This window comes from Zea mays, chromosome 2 (assembly GCF_902167145.1).
Source record: "Zea mays cultivar B73 chromosome 2, Zm-B73-REFERENCE-NAM-5.0, whole genome shotgun sequence".
NCBI classification, from domain to species: Eukaryota; Viridiplantae; Streptophyta; class Magnoliopsida; order Poales; family Poaceae; genus Zea; species Zea mays.
In genome coordinates, this window is record NC_050097.1 from 41,545,952 (window position 1) to 41,560,941 (window position 14,990).

The 14,990-nt window shown below is 51.8% G+C and overlaps 1 long non-coding RNA gene across 1 annotated transcript; it reads right to left on the reverse strand.

Moving 5' to 3' along the window:
- Positions 1-7,129: 7,129 nt before the first annotated feature.
- Positions 7,130-8,006, reverse strand: LOC103646339 (uncharacterized). The gene is made up of 3 exons (XR_002267536.1): positions 7,918-8,006; positions 7,451-7,515; positions 7,130-7,344 (listed from the first exon to the last, which is right to left on the reverse strand). It is a non-coding gene; the product is annotated as an uncharacterized lncRNA (long non-coding RNA).
- Between the last annotated feature and the right edge of the window lie 6,984 nt (positions 8,007-14,990).

Genomic DNA, 14,990 nt, shown 5'->3' on the forward strand with positions numbered 1-14,990 from the left:
GCAGGTGCTCCAACCAGGCGCGAGCGGTGTCGGAGAGGAACAGGGGGAGGTTGTGGATGATGAGGTTGTCGTCGTCCGTTCCACCCAGTTGGCAGGCCAGGCGGTAGTCTGCGAGCCACAGTTCCGGTCTCGTTTCCCCCGAGTACTTTGTGATAGTAGTCGGGGGTCGGAACCGGGTCGGGAACGGCGCCCGTCGGATGGCCCGACTGAAGGCTTGCGGACCGGGTGGTTCGGGCGAGGGACTCCGATCCTCCCCGCTGTCGTAGCGTCCCCCGCGCCTGGGGTGGTAGCCTCGGCGCACCCTTTCGTCGAGGTGGGCCCGAAGGTCGCGACGATGGTGCTCGTTGCCGAGGTGGCCCGGGGCCGCAGGCGCGGTGTTGCGCGTGCGCCCGGTGTAGACCGAGGCTTCCCGCATGAATCGGGAAGTCGCGGCATGAGGTTCCGAGGGGTATCCCTGCCTTCGGGAGGCAGAGCTCTCGGCCCGTCGGACCGCAGCGCCTTCCAGGAGATTCTTGAGCTCTCCCTGGATTCGCCGACCCTCGGTGGTTGATGGCTCCGGCATCGCGCGGAGGAGCATCGCTGCGGCTGCCAGGTTCTGACCGACCCCACTGGATGCGGGTGGCGGCCTGACCCTGACGTCGTTGGCGACGCGGTGCTGGAAACCCTGGGGCAGGTGACGTACTTCTCCGGCCGGGGGTTGGCCCGCCCATACCTGCCCGACGTCCCGGCGGATCGGCTCAAGCGCTCCTGCTCCCTTGTCGAGCCTGGCCTGCGCCCCGCGGACTTGCTCGAGCTGTGGGTCGTGACCCCCCGCCAGAACGGGGACCACAGCTAGCTCCCGCGGGATGTCTGCGCGAGGCACCGGCCTAGGGAGATCATCGTCCTCCGGCATGCCGAGATGGTTGCCTTCGGAGGGATCCCCTAGCTCGACGTGGAAACATTCGCGGCTTGGGCCGCAGTCCTCGTCGTCGAGGCTGCGGCTACCGTCGGAACAGTCGGAGAGGCAGTAGTCACATGCGGTCATAAAGTCCCACATGGCACTGGGGTTGCCAAATCCAGAGAAATCCCAACAGATGCTGGGATCGTCATCTTCCTTGGACCCAGAGGGCCCGTAGGTTGAGACGTCCGTCAACCGGTCCCAAGGCGACCGCGTGCGAAACCCCAGAGGGGTTGCACTCGCCTCAACGAGAGCGCCCGCCAAAGCAAGGTCGCTAGGCGGGTTGAGGCTGAGTCGAAATGACGTAGGATGGGAATCAGTCGGTACCTTTTGGTCGACGAGGAGCGACATAGTCACGTCGGGGACTGATTGCACTGTCGTCTCAGGTACGAGGGCGACGTCCTGCAAGCTCTTCGCGAGCGCGCTGGCGTCGTCCACTTGCTCAGGATTGGCGCGTCGCGGGGGGACGGCGCCCGCCTTCATCTCAAACGCGAGGTCGACGCCCGACGCGCCCCCCGTTGGGGCACTGGGGATGTCGATTCGCTCGACAGCCGACAAAGCGCGGCCTCCCGCTTGGCCTTGGTTGCCCCGCCTCCTCCTCCGTTGGCGGGGGAGAGGACGGGGCGAGCTCGAATGTTGTTCTTCCACCACGCGGGGAAAATGTCGTCGATTCCTCCGCCGGCGGGCGGGTTGTCGGCCGCCATTGTCGTTGTCGCGCGGCGGTGGAAGGAGTATCATGTCGTAGCTGCCGTCGAAGGACATGAACTCAAGATTCCCGAAACGGAGCACCGTCCCGGGCCGGAGAGGTTGCTGGAGACTGCCCATCTGGAGCTTGACGGGAAGCTGTTCGTCAACACGCAGTAGGCCCCTACCTAGCGCACCAACTGTCGGCGTTTCGAGACCGGGGGGGTCCCTAAGCCGACGAGTGAATGTGTCGCGTGCCCCAGCCCAGATGGGTCGAGCGCGTGGGCGAGCGCGAAGGGGGGAAGCGAGGTGGTTGGAGACGGGCGTGAGAGAGGTGGAAATCCCGCGGCCTTCGTGTTCGTCCCGCGCCCAGGTCGGGTGCGCTTGCAGTAGGGGGTTACAAGCGTCCACGCGGGTGAGGGAAGCGAGCGGCCCCAAGAGAGCGCCTGTCTCGTCCTCGTCCCCGCGTGGCCAACCTTCTCTAAGAAGGCCCTGGTCCTTCCTTTTATAGGCGTAAGGAGAGGATCCAGGTGTACAATGGGGGTGTAGCAGAGTGCTACGTGTCTAGCGGGGGAGAGCTAGCGCCCTAAGTACATGCCAATGTGGCAGCCGGAGAGATCTTGGCACCCAGCTGGTGTGATGTCGTGGCTGTCGGAGGAGCAACGGAGCCTGGCGGAGGGACAGCTGTCGGAGCGGTTGAGTCCTTGCTGACGTCCTCCTGCTTCCGTAAGAGAGCTGAGAGTCGCCGTCGTCACAGGGCTTGCGGGGCGCCATCATTGCCTATCTGGCGGAGCTAGCCAGATGGGACACCGGTCTTGTTCTCTGCGGCCCGAGTCGGCTCAGGGTAGGGTGATGATGGCACTTCCTGTTGACGTGGCTGGCCTGCGCCCTAGGTCGGGCGACGTGGAGGCTCCTCCGAAGCCGAGGTCGAGTCTGTCTTCCATGGCCGAGGCCGAGCCCGAGCCCCTGGGTCGGGCGAGGCGGAGGTCGTTCGGCAGAGGCCAGGGCGGAGTCCGAGCCCTGGGGTCGGGCGAAGCGGAGTTCGTCGTCTTCCGGGGCCTAGCCCGAGTCCGAGCCCTGGGTCGGGCGGAGCGGAGTTCGCCGTCTTCCGGGGCTTAGCCTGAGTCCGAGCCCTGGGTCGGGCGGAGCGGAGTTCGCCGTCTTCCGGGGCCTAGCCCGAGTCCGAGCCCTGGGTCGGGCGGAGCGGAGTTCGCCGTCTTCCGGGGCCTAGCCGAGTCCGAGCACTGGGTCGGGCGGAGCGGAGTTCGCCGTCTTCCGGGGCCTAGCCCGAGTCCGAGCCCTGGGTCGGGCGGAGCGGAGTTCGCCGTCTTCCGGGGCTTAGCCCGAGTCCGAGCCCTGGGTCGGGCGGAGCGGAGTTTCCTATGGCGCCTTTGGCAGGGCCTGACTGCCTGTCAGTCTCACTCTGTCAAGTGGCACTGTAGTCGGAGTGGCGCAGGCGGCGCTGTCCTTCTGTCAGACCGGTCAGTGGAGCGGCGAAGTGACGGCGGTCACTTCGGCTCTGCCGGGGGGCGCGCGTCAGGATAAAGGTGTCAGACCACCTTTGCGTTAAATGCTCCTGCGACTCGGTCGGTCGGCGCGGCGATTTAGTCAGGGTTGCTTCTTAGCGAAGGCAAGGCCTCGGGCGAGCCAGAGACGTGTCCGCCGTTGGAGGGGGGCCTCGGGCGAGACGGAAATCCCTCGGGGTCGGCTGCCCTTGTCCGAGGCTAATCGCGCCCATCAGGCCTCTGCAGCTTTATGCTGATGGGGGTTACCAGCTGAGAATTAGGCGTCTTGAGGGTACCCCTAATTATGGTCCCCGACAGTAGCCCCCGAGCCTCGAAGGGAGTGTTAGCACTCGCTTGGAGGCTTTCGTCGCACTTTTTTGCAAGGGGACCAGCCTTTCTCGGTTGCATTTTGTTTCGGTGGGTGCGCGCGAGCGCACCCGCCGGGTGTAGCCCCCGAGGCCTCGGAGGAGTGGTTTCACTCCTCCGAGGTCTTAATGCCTTGCGTAATGCTTCGGCTGGTCTGGTTGTTCCCTCATGCGAACTGGCCAGGGCGGAGTCCGAGCCCTGGGGTCGGGCGAAGCGGAGTTCGTCGTCTTCCGGGGCCTAGCCCGAGTCCGAGCCCTGGGTCGGGCGGAGCGGAGTTCGCCGTCTTCCGGGGCTTAGCCCGAGTCCGAGCCCTGGGTCGGGCGGAGCGGAGTTCGCCGTCTTCCGGGGCTTAGCCCGAGTCCGAGCCCTGGGTCAGGCGGAGCGGAGTTCGCCGTCTTCCGGGGCCTAGCCCGAGTCCGAGCCCTGGGTCGGGCGGAGCGGAGTTCGTCGTCTTCCGGGGCTTAGCCCGAGTCCGAGCCCTGGGTCGGGCGGAGCAGAGTTTCCTATGGCGCCTTTGGCAGGGCCTGACTGCCTGTCAGTCTCACTCTGTCAAGTGGCACTGCAGTCGGAGTGGCGCAGGCGGCGCTGTCCTTCTGTTAGACCGGTCAGTGGAGCGGCGAAGTGACGACGGTCACTTCGGCTCTGCCGGGGGGCGCGCGTCAGGATAAAGGTGTCAGGCCACCTTTGCGTTAAATGCTCCTGCGACTCGGTCGGTCGGCGCGGCGATTTAGTCAGGGTTGCTTCTTAGCGAAGGCAAGGCCTCGGGCGAGCCGGAGACGTGTCCGCCGTTGGAGGGGGGCCTCGGGCGAGACGGAAATCCCTCGGGGTCGGCTGCCCTTGTCCGAGGCTAGGCTCGGGCGAGGCGTGATCGAGTCGCTCGTATGGACTGATTCCTGACTTAATCGCACCCATCAGGCCTCTGCAGCTTTATGCTGATGGGGGTTACCAGCTGAGAATTAGGCGTCTTGAGGGTACCCCTAATTATGGTCCCCGACAGCATCATTCTTCCAATTCCTAGGAGTAGGAGTAATCTAGCCTTAGTTTTAGATCTAGTTTAGTTTTGCACAATAATCTCTCTTCGACTCTACGTCGATTAGAGACGCATCGGGCAGCTCGACTTGGAGCAACACCTTGTAACTCTCCTCCTCGACGGGATCTCTCCCGGGGGTGAGTTCTACGGTTTTTTACGGAGAAGAAGACCCTCCGCGCCACTGCGGGCCGTCCGACCCCAAGCGCGGACCGTCCGGAGAGTGCAAAGGAGGATCCGCTCCTGCGCCCAGGTCATGATCGTCCGGCCCTGTGCCGTGGACCGTCCGTGCCTCCATAGAGAGCATCGTCACATAGTACACTCCTAGTGTTTTGCGTCCAGATCGACACCAACAACTGTCTATAAATTTTTAATTCATGTGTGGAACAAATGCCACAACAGTTATACAGTGGTGTCTTACCGTCTATTGTATTGGGGCATAGGCTGAAACCGTCTCTTCACGAAAGAATGACATGTGCATCTCTCCTCCTCCTTAATTCGTGTACATGTTGGATTTTTTTCATTTAATTACTGTTTACATGGCTCCTTCGAGACAGCGTATTTAATGCCGCTGTACGTGCCTAATTGGTATTCAGAGACCGGTGATCCAAGTGCCTTTATTTTTTTAGGAGGCGAGGGGCTGAGGCCCACCGATAAACTTAAACTAAAGAAGCAGAATAGGTCACCCAAGCCAAAAAAAAAAGGAACGAACAAAGAAAAAGAAACGATCACACAAGTCATAAATCAAACGGGGGATTGAACTTCTTTTGACCCTATAGACTAGCAGGGACAAGCCTTTGAAAGTTTCCTGGATTCAGGAAAGTTGGCTTCTTCTGATCATGAGCTCATTTCTAGATGATCATATTGTCGAAAAGATCATAATTATGGCACTCATGAAGAAGCAAGAGCCCAGTATTTTTAGCTGGCTATATTTTTGCTAGCTAGCCGAGCTCTGTTGGACTCGCCTACTCAACGAGTTAATGTTCATACTAATGTTCTAGTAATATCCCATCATAATAGCGACGTTGTCTGCAGATGCAATGACCGGAGAAGAAACCAACAAGTAACATTACCATGTTTATGCTAATGTTCAAATCCTAAGAGTCGTATGGTGATTTCGTACACACCGTAAACTTGTAGCCCGGTGTCACAAATGGGCTTATCGATCATGCTAATGTCCCTATATATAGGAATCAACATTAACTGACCTCGGTTGCTTCATCTAAGTGTTGTGTAAGGCTCTAGGGGAATGTACTTCGCTCAACCTCTCCCATGAACCATTAGCTATTATTCTAGCAGCTAGCTATTAACTCTAGTGTATTCAAACATGGCCTGATTCATGAGCTCGGATAGGCTAGCCAGAGCTTGTCGTAGGTTTTCTAAGAGCAACTCCAGTGGTTCTCTAAAAGACTTCCTAAATCAATAATTTAGGTAGTTAACATAAAAACTATTCTCCAATAGTTCTCTAAATGAACTTTCTAAATTTAACAACTTGTCATATAACCTCATTTTCTCTCTATATTTGGCAACCATTTAACAACTCCCTAAACAAAAATGTTGACTGCATTATATAGTTTTTGTGACTTATTTTTTATGTGGATAAATACAAAACAAAATTACAACCTATATTTAGAGAACTATTGGAGAACTCACATTTTTTTACTCCAAAAGCCATTTAGCAATTTCTTAAATCTGTGATTTAGAGAGCTAAAATTTACATAACTATTTTTTGTCAGAATTCCATGGGTTATGAACTAATACATATACAGGATATGGCAAAGTGTTCGTTAGTTGCTATATATGGCTTCCATGCATCGATTGAATATAGAGCGTAAATCAAGCTTAATTACGGTCTTGCTAGCTACCACTGGACTGGTACTGGACTACTGGTATACTGGATGGAACATGGGCGCAGTCTTGCTCGCGTCGTGTGTTTGATTTTGACTTGACGGAGCCGAGAGGCCAGATTTCGCAGAAGCGTTGGCAGTTGGCAGCCCGACCTGATCCCGTCAAGTCGTCGCCCACGCGTCCACCGAGTGGCAGCGTCGCGAGTTGGGTTTTTTTTTATTTAATTGCAGAAGATTATCTTATACAGTGCTGAGTGCTCTGCTCTGACCCGGAACCTGCCTTCTTGGTACAACAGTGCCAATAGCTATATGAAGCCTATTTGCCATGGTCAAGGTGAGCCATGCCGTGCGACAGGAGCCGATCCAACGATCTACTGAGCATGCCGTGCTATTATTGCTCACGTACGTGGTGGTGGATCGCCATCAATGATCGGTGTGATCTTGAGCTTAAGGAGTGCAAAAATGAGAATGTTCGCCTATCAAAGAGAAACTAATTAACGCCATCGTTTGACGTACGCCGATATATATGTACCGTGATGAAGCAATAATTTCCACTTTTCTCCCTGCGATGTATCTTTTGTATATTTATAACCGATTATTATTGCTAATTAAGGATACCTTTTTCCCGCTTGAAATCACTCTCTTTGAAAGCTACTTCCGAGATTTTCTTAGACACATACAGTTCCGTGTGAATAATTAAGATTTTCATAGGATATTAGCTGTATGCCCGTACGTTGTTACGGCGACAACATGTTATAATAAAATACATTAATATGTAGAAACATTAAGCATCATTACACCTATGTGCTCTCCAATGAACAAACCGATGTCAAGAAAACCAAAAGGATGAAAACAAAATCATGGACCAGCTAGTTCATACAAGGAAGTAGTGCAATTCATACAAGGGAGTAGCGCTTTCCCAGTCAGCATCCCACCTTTACCCAATCAATATTCCACCTTGTAAAATTCAATTTGGTTCTACAAAAAAGTATATTCAAGAAACAATTGAGCGGACTCCATCATAAGTTGATGAAACACGACATTACATGACATAAGCTAGAAAGAAAGGAACAAGAAACATTACCTGATCAGGATCTCTCCAAGGTTTCCAGAGAATTGCCCATCAATGTACTCCTCAGTGTAGGCAAGCTACATAGTAGAAAAAGAAGGCATCGATGAATTTTGTATGTCATTTAGTACCAATTGATGATTAGCTATTCATCTAAAATGTATTCAATAGACGATCACTCTATTAGTACCACAGGCAAACTGTCAAATTAGTACCTGGAGATTCATATAGGACTTCATCGAAGCAAGATAACCTGGTAATGTACTTGTTAGAGTTTCAGTTTGATTAAGAGCAGTAGTAGTTCTAGCAAATAAAATGTTCCTGTTCAAACTGGATACAAAAAGAAACAATAAATTATAAAAAATTTGGAAGCATGAGGACAATATATATTGTCTACAGCTGCCTAGTGTTCTATTATTAATTAAAAATTCTTGCCAAAAGAAGTAGTGCCATATAAAACTTGTGATGAAAGCGGAATGTACCTTTTCAATTCTTCATTAGTTGCAGATCAAGATCATTTACTCTGCTAGAAATCTTGCGCACTTCATCATTCTTCTCATCCAAAATTATCTACAGAAGAAATAGTTAATACGACCATCGAAACTGGATTTACACATAATAAGGATAAATGTTAAATTGTGCAGATTCAGAGTTAAAAGAGCATGTGGCCAATGATGACTTGAAGGATTTAGAAACTAAAAGAAACATTACCAGCTCGTGCACGGAAAACTTGTCAATGTCTCCAAAATCAATTATCCTGCAGACAATGGTATAGAGCATAAGGAATTTGATATGATTCGACACATATAGTTGGAAAGCTCGGAAAGTGCACTCGTCTGTGTCATCGACTAAATATTATAAGTACATTAAGATAATCTAGTGTTGACTAAAATGCGTCTCGGGTGGGGCACCAGAAAAGCGCGGACACGCTGGTTGGTAGGGCTAGGTCCCCAAACATTGTGTTATGGAACAATAGACGAGAAACAGTGATGTGAGTTGCCACTCGATCTTGCGCTAATAATATGAATTTATGCATCTCTGTGCTAAATCTAATTATTACAAGGGAACCCAAGGAGAAGTAAATCTCACTGCATGAATATAAAAAATATCCCAGAAATAGTATATAAAAAAGAAGCCAGGATTCAACATGAATCTGATCTAATATGGATGAAAAAGGTAACACATGTTATCAAGGTTTGACTAACTATCCTAGGGAAATGCAGCAGTTTAAACTCTTTCTGTAAGATTCTAAAACAAAATATGGATCTACCTACAATGCTTTGTAGTAGCTACATTCTCTGTCACAACCTTTCTCAAAACTTCAAAACAAAACTTATACCATATGTTTTATGGCATTAAATTAGCTAGCTCCTCTAAAATAATTTAGTAGTGCCATTTTTTGTTTCAGTTTCATAGGTAATGTTCATATCATATCTATATTTTCATTCAAAAAAAGCATGTCTATATATGGGTTAGACATCACAATCTATAATACAAGAAGTTCTTGAGCTACTTGATGACCAGTGCTCTAGCACCTCTTGACTATATTAATTGCAGAAAATGAACCACTGGGAAAGGTATTAATACTAAGAACAATAATTTGGGAATTTCGAACATGTTGCTTTTAGGTGTGAACCATTTTCTGCTTGTACCATCTTTTGAGGTGGCAACACCCCACCTGGATACATCCAACGATTAAAGGAACATCGAAACCAAACCTCTGGCTTTCCAGTTAGAACTGTATTAGAAGGATTATAAAGCACATCAATAGTAGTTCCAGCATGTATTTCAAGTGGTTCGGTGTAAACAATGTGTTTCTGAGAAACCGGGAACTTTCTCATAGTCTTTTCGTTCATCTCAGCTTTCATTTTTGCATTTCTCTTAGCCTGCTCAATCAAAAGGAAGCAAAAGTCAAGTAAAAGAATTCCTACAATATATGTCAATAAAATTTCGAGGAGGTGGTATATCTTATAGAGAGAAGTGCTCCATTTTTTATATAACATAAAGCAGGGCAAACGGTATTCTGAAGATATGATGTTACTTAGCTGGGCCATCATAGGTTAATGTTTAAAGTAGTTTGCAATTAACTTGCAACGCTGAAGTGATGAATGGCCCAAATGGTCAGTTTAGCTCTGTTGTATTACTGCAACCTGCATTCGTTGACCATGCATGCATATTACATATATATAGTTACTACATATATAAAAAATTTGGGGACAAACTTCTCTTGATATGAACAAATAGATTACATATATATATAGTTAAATTGACCATGCATGCATATACATAAATCAATCAAACATAGTTAAAAAATGCAGCGCGGGGCGGCCAAGAACGACCCGATCGATCCCAACAACATGCAACGAGCGACGGAGGCACCAGCGGCAGCGAAGCAGCAGGCCCTGGTGTGCAGCGCGCAGCGGCGAAGAACCCAATCGCTCTGGAGTTTCCCAACAACAATCGGCGACCGGCGGAGGCACCTACGGCAGCGAAGCAGCAGCAACAGCACCTTCCGATCCAGCGTGCGGTGGACAATCCGGTAGCCTATAGGTGAGAGAACTGACTTACAGGTACACGAGCTTCTCAGTATATAGCCTCTCAGTATTTCATCAAATTACATACAAAAAGGCAGGACAAAGCAAGAAGGGAAACAAAAATACCCGTTCTTCTTCATTGGACATGTGTTGGGATACAAACGTCTAGATTGCTCTAGTATAGGATGCAAGTTCCCTCCGAATAGCATCATCATTCTGCACATCCCTGAAAAGTGCATATGCCTCTGAGAACCGGCCATCCCTGCAGAGGCCATCAACAAGAGCACTAAGCGTGACCACATCAGGCAGCACACCAGACCTGACCATACCCTCGTACAGAGTGAACGCCTCCTCGATCTGCTTCATCTTACAACACTCCCCAATGAGTGCAGTGTGTGTGACCACACTCGGCTCCACTCCATCCGCCTTCATCCTCTCTGCTACCTCCCATGCAGCATCAGCATCACCGGAGTGGCAAAACCTGGCAACCAGGGTATTGTACCCCACCACATCAAGCGCCAGCCCTTGTGTAGTCATCCTCTCCACCATCACCAATGTTGCGGCCATGTCCTAGACTTTACAGTAGCCGTCAATGAGAGCATTCCATCCCACCACACCCAAGCCATCAATTCCTCGGCCTCGGACCAGCGTCTCCGCCAATGCCGCGGCCTCGCCGATAAGTTTGGTCCTGCACAGCCCCATGAGCGTTGTGCTCATGGTGACTCCGTCCCAGGGCACGCCGTGCTTGCACATCTCGGAGAGCACGAGCGCCGCGAGCCTCCCGTGTCCCTGCTCGGAGAGGCCAGCGAGGAAGATGTTGTAGCTGACGGTGTCGGCCGCGACCTATGGCTGGGCCCCGAGGAGGAACGGAGTAGGCTAAGCGCGGGCCGGAGCGCACGAAGGCTGCAGTAGGAGAGGATGGAGTTGAGGGTGAGCGGGTCACCTGGGACGGGGCGGAAGCGGGAGGCGGCGGCGACGAGGCCCGAGGAGGCGAGCGCGGGGATGAGGCGGCGGAGGAGGCAAGCGGGAGGCGGGGCGGGGAGTGAGGAGATGACGTGAGAGGCAGCGGAGAGGCGGCCGGCCCGGAGCAAGGCGAGCGTGAGGGAGCAGAGGAAGGAGGCCTGGAGGGTCGCGGCCGAGGGTTGCTCGGGCCCGCGGCGAACGGATTGCGGAGGGAGGCGGGCGGAGGGAGGCGCGTGTGTTCGCGGCGGTCGCGGCATGTGCGGTTGCAGGTACGGCTTGCTCGGGATCGCGGCGGGGTCGCAGCCAACGGACTACACCGATGTTTGCGGCGGGTGGACGCGCGGAGGGTGCACGGTTGTTTAGGCGAATTGCAGCGGCGGGAGGTTCGCAACGGGCGGGGTTCGCGGCGGGGGGATGCGGGAGGTGGTGTGATTTGCGTAGGGGGAGTGCTGCGCGCGAGCGGCGTGCGTGTGGTAGGCCCGGCGTGCGGGAGAAGCGGCGGCAGGCGTGCATCGCGGCGGGCGTGCGGGAGAAGCGGCGGCAAGCGAGCGGGAGAAGCGGCGAGCAGCGGAGCGGCGGTTGCAGGGCGGGGGCAGTCTACAATCGAGCCTTAATAGTTAGTACAGATATATATCCGAGTCCTTTATAGCAAAAAAAAATTGTTAAAAATTGACTTTAGCTAACCCTGGATATCTCCTACCAGCTAGTTCTTATATCTCTACTAACTATTAAGAGAGTATTGTAGACTGCCTCCGCCTCCCTGCCCCGCCCGCCCGCCGCGACAGCCGCAATCCGCACGCCCGCCCGCCGCAATCCCCGCCCGCCCTCCGCCCACCCGTCGCGACAGCCGCAATCCCCGCCCGCTGAAAGGGAATTAGGCTTACACCTAGTTCCTAAATAATTTTGGTGGTTGAATTGCCCAACACAAATAATTGGACTAACTAGTTTGCTCTAGTGTATAAGTTAAACAGGTGTAAAAGGTTCACACTCAGCCAATAAAATGACCAAGTATTGGGTTCAACAAAGGAGCAAAGGGACAACCGAAGGCACCTCCGGTCTGGGGCACCGGACTGTCCGGTGCACATCGGACAGTGTCCGGTGCACCAGAGGACTCCAACTCAAACTTGCCACCTTCGGGAATTTCCAGAGGCACTCCGCTAAAATTCACCGGACAGTGTCCGGTGCTCCAAGGAAGAGCCGCCTCAGGAACTCGCCAGCCTCGGAAAAACGCAGCGGCTGCTCCGCTATAATTCACCGGACATGTCCGGTGTACACCGGACTGTCCGGTGAACCAGCAGAGCAACGGCTACTTCGCGCCAACGATCACCTGCAGGCGCATTCAATGCGCGCCAGAAGCGCGCAGAAGTCCGGCACGCCCCTACTGGCGCACCGGACATTGAACAGTACATGTCCGGTGTGCACCGGACATCTAGGCGGGCCCAGAAGACAGAAACTTCAACGGTCGGAATCCAATGGCTTTGGTGACGTGGCTGGCGCACCGGACATGTCCGGTGTGCACCGGACTGTCCGGTGCACCATACGACAGACAGCCTCCACCAACGGTCATGTTTGGTGGTTGGGGCTATAAATACCCCAACCACCCCCACCATTCATTGCATCCAAGTTTTCCAGCTTCCAACCATTATACAAGAGCTAGCATTCATTACAAAGCACACCAAAAGAGATCAAATCCTCTCCCAACTCCACACAAAGCATTAGTGACTAGAGAGAGTGATTTGTAGTGTTCATTTGAGCTCTTGCGCTTGGATCGCTTCTTTTCTTTGGCATTCTTTCTTGTGATCAAACATTCACTTGTAATTGAGCCAAGAGACACCAATTGTGTGGTGGTCCTTGCGGGAAGTTTGATTCCCAAGTGATTTGAGAAGAGAAGCTCACTCGGTCCGAGGGACCGTTTGAGAGAGGGAAGGGTTGAAAGAGACCCGGCCTTTGTGGCCTCCTCAACGGGGAGTAGGTTTGCGAGAACCGAACCTCGGTAAAACAAATCCGCGTGTCACACTCTTTATTTGCTTGCGATTTGTTTTGCACCCTCTCGCGGACTCGTTTTTATTTCTAACGCTAACCCGGCTTGTAGTTGTGTTTATATTTGTAAATTTCAGTTTCGCCCTATTCACCCCCCCTCTAGGCGACTATCAATTGGTATCAGAGCCCGGTGCTTCATTAGAGCCTAACCGCTCGAAGTGATGTCGGGAGATCACGCCAAGAAGGAGATGGAGACCGGCGAAAAGCCCACTACAAGCCACGGGAGCACTTCATCGAAAGAGTCCCGCATCAAGAGGAAGGAGAAGAAAAAGGACTCTTTCAAAGGGAAGGAGAAGAAATCTTCTTCACACCACAAAGAGAAGAAGGAGAAATCTTCTTCTCACAAGCCGCATCGGAGTGGGGACAAGAAAAAGAAGATGAGGAAAGTGGTCTACTACGAGACCGATTCTTCATCAACATCCACCTCCGGCTCCGACGCGGCGTCCGTCACTTCTAAGCGCCAAGAGCGCAAGAAGTATAGTAAGACCCCCCTACGGTACCCTCGCATTTCTAAACATACACCTTTACTTTCCGTCCCATTAGGCAAACCACCAACATTTGATGGTGAAGATTACGCTAGGTAGAGTGATTTAATGCGATTTCATCTAACCTCACTCCACAAAAGTATATGGGGTGTTGTTGAGTTTGGTGCACAGGTACCATCCACAGGGGATGAAGATTATGATGAGGACGAGGTTGCCCAAATCGAGCACTTCAACTCTCAAGCAACAACAATACTGCTCGCCTCTCTAAGTAGAGAGGAGTATAACAAAGTACAAGGGTTGAAGAGCGCCAAGGAGGTTTGGGATGTGCTCAAAACCGCACACGAAGGAGATGAGCTTACAAAGATCACCAAGCGGGAAACGATCGAGGGGGAGCTCGGTCGGTTCCGGCTTCGCAAAGGGGAGGAGCCACAAAATATGTACAACCGGCTCAAGACCTTGGTGAATCAAGTGCGCAACCTCGGGAGCAAGAAATGGGATGACCACGAAATGGTTAAGGTTATTTTAAGATCACTTATTTTTCTTAACCCTACTCAAGTTCAATTAATTCGTGGCAACCCTAGATATACACTAATGACTCCCGAGGAAGTAATCGGGAATTTTGTAAGTTTTGAGTGCATGATCGAAGGCTCGAGGAAGATCAACGAGCTTGATGATCCCTCCACGTCCGAAACTCAACCCGTCGCATTTAAGGCGACAGAGGAAAAGAAGGAGGAGCCTACATCAAGTAGAACACCCATCGACGCCTCCAAGCTCGACAACGAGGAAATGACGCTTGTCATCAAAAGCTTTCGCCAAATCCTCAAGCAAAGGAGGGGGAAAGACTATAAGTCCCGCTCCAAGAAGGTTTGCTACAAGTGTGGTAAGTCCGGTCACTTTATAGCTAAATGTCCATTATCAAGTGATAGTGACAGGGGCGACGACAAGAAGGGGAGAAGAAAGGAGAAGAAGAGGTACTACAAGAAGAAGGGCGGCGATGCCCATGTTTGTCGGGAGTGGGACTCCGACGAAAGCTCTAGCGACTCCTCCGACGACGAGGACGCCGCCAACATCGCCGTCACCAAGGGACTTCTCTTCCCCAACGTCGGCCACAAGTGCCTCATGACAAAGGACGACAAAAAGAAGAAGGTTAAATCTAAATCCTTCACTAGATATGAATCCTCTAGTGATGAAATGTTAGTGATGAGGAAGATAACTTGCGATCTCTTTTTGCCAACCTCAACATGCAACAAAAAGAGAAACTTAATGAATTGATCAGTGCCATTCATGAAAAGGATGATCTCTTGGACACCCAAGAGGACTTCCTTATTAAAGAAAATAAGAAGCATGTTAAGGTTAAAAATGCTTATGCTCTAGAAGTAGAAAAATGTGAAAAATTGTCTAGTGAGCTAAGCACTTGCCATGAGACTATAGACAACCTTAGAAATGAGAATGATAATTTGTTAGCTAAGGTTGATTCTCATATTTGTAATGTTTCAAATTCCAATCCTAGAGATAATAATGATGATTTACTTG